This window comes from Saccostrea cucullata, unplaced genomic scaffold, assembly GCF_032062105.1.
Source record: "Saccostrea cucullata isolate Sc308-1 unplaced genomic scaffold, CSIRO_AGI_Scuc_v1 ctg5449, whole genome shotgun sequence".
NCBI classification, from domain to species: Eukaryota; Metazoa; Mollusca; class Bivalvia; order Ostreida; family Ostreidae; genus Saccostrea; species Saccostrea cuccullata.
In genome coordinates, this window is record NW_026937767.1 from 22501 (window position 1) to 25012 (window position 2512).

The window sequence follows — 2512 nt, forward strand, 5'->3', positions numbered from 1 at the left end:
AAATTTTACATTTTCAAAACATATTAACAAGAATGTCTTGATACACAAAATGAACAAGTTTTCCACCCACGGATTATATAACTTCCTATACCCCTTCCCCTGTTAAAGAATATCTTAACATCTTTTTATATACTTCAACCCCGAAGTTTAATTTCTATAAAAATATATCTATATTAATGAATTCGATAAACTATGTGTAATGCTTTCATGGTGGTACAGTATTTATAGTGTTTGGCGATTTTATATCTCAACGCCAAAAAAATCTACCTGTACCGACTGTCAATCAATAAAAGAATGATGAAGCTAATGATGAGCTACATGCGGTGACAGATACATACAAAATGTTCATCGAAATGCCGTACATGCAAAATTTACTGCATTTATGAGAGTAAAGAAAATGGTTTCCCACTTTATTAATTTCTATTTCTAATACATTATCAGGAAAATACCCCAACCCCATTCTCAATACTATGTGTACACATTGTTTATTAAGTAAATTGCTTTGTATAAGTTTATAGATTGTCAGCATTATACATACTTAATTAATTGATTGAAGGGTTTACATTTGAACTCCCATCGTCGTTAATATGAAAGCTTTTCCCATGACAATTATGCATAATAAAGACTGAAATGAATTTTTTTAAGCATTCGCCAATTAAATTTATAACAGTTTGATAACCAGAAGGCTCTACATGTATTAAAGTCGGGTTGTGTGCATGAATATACATAATTCTCCAACTCTTTTCGACTGTTAAACATGTTAAAACTGATATGTCTAACGTAAATTTTCTTTGCAAAAGAACTTTCTTTGTGCATTAAACTTTAAGTTTTATTAGGCAGCGCATGGTATACACTTTGTGCGACTAGACCCATCATGCAGTGCCCCCCCCCCCCTTTCCAGTTCATTGTATAATACCGGTAGTAGTTTTAATCTGTTTTATGTGATATTATAAAAACAGGATATACAACTTAAATGTAAATGCATACAGTTGCGATTCTTTATACTTCAATTCATCTGTTACTCTTTTAAAAAAATATTTGCGAGGTGTCAATGAACTTAAATATTTTGAATTCCATCTTTTACTCTATACATTACTCTGCTCAATGTATAAATCGAGATCGAGAGTGAAGCGGAGATGAAATATAACAGCTGTGGTTTTTAGAACTAATTTATACCTGTTGATAAGGCCAGTGAAATGATAGGGTATTGTCAGAAATGAAACAATGTATTTATGTTTTACGTACATGTACATTTTTTTTACTTTTCTCATCAGTATGAATTACAGCATGTCAAGGTCATATCGATCGTTGGCTTTTACATGTTAAACACGTGATTGTCTGCAAGCCTGGAATTAGGTGCTCGTATACTTACTAACTGAAATGTCAGATGTCAGGGGACATTTTTATTTCAAATTACCGCTTGGCTTGGTTCGAAAATATTTTATTGTTTAGATGTAACAACAAAAGAATCGGACACAAGTTCTTAAAACTTAGAACATGCATCCTCTCCGTTATAACAATTAATTACAAAGAATATTGTTATAAAGCTTAATTTACACTGGATTTACCACTTACTAAAACTCATTTATTTTCGAAATCAGTCTTATCAAATAAATCGATAAATAGATATTTATAAAGCAGCAATTTTCGCTTGCCAATAACCAGGTCATAATTTTTTTTTCTTATGGTGGCATGCCTATTTCTTTTCCAATATATTTTGTGAAATCTGCCGTTTATCTCAGTTGGTTATACAATACATGTAGGACTCATGAAACTACTATGCAATTTTTGCTTTCTAATTGTTTTGCCATTTGTATACTACATGTTATTTTATATTTTTAGTAGATCCTAAACTGTCCATATACTTATATTACATACTAGTTCAAGAACAAATACTAGTACTTGTGACAAAAAATTATATGCTATAAAGATTCTAAACAAAACCATCGCTGAAAATAAAGAAATTTGATGCTATTTCCCGATGTCTGAAATTTATGGCGACATCCGATCGTTTACAACAGTGAATCACGCTCTTCCTGAATTGAGAGCATTTCGCAAAAGTTTTAAAAACATCCTATATATGAAGGATGGTGAAGAGAAACCGATACATTCAACAAATTGATTCCAATTACGATGTTAATTATTACGACTATTGCTATGATAGGATAATTAGAAAACTTTGTAAAGAAAACGGAAAGATCGCAGCTGTCATATTAACAAAAGGGTAACGTATGTAAATAAATTATTGCAAATCAGATCATAAAACAATAAATTTTACATATATTCTGTCTAAGATAAAGAAACCCTATTTCTTGCTTTATGGAAAGCAAAGTAAAACATTAAATATTCGCCATTTTCATCAAAATGAAATTTCTAATCTACTGTTTTTTTTTTTCTTTCTTTCTGACATATTTCTGATTATTCCTTTTTTAAGGGGATCCTGGGAGATAATAATGTCTATCGCTTATAGAAAACTTCTTATTAATCAGGGAAACTGTACTAGTATATTTAG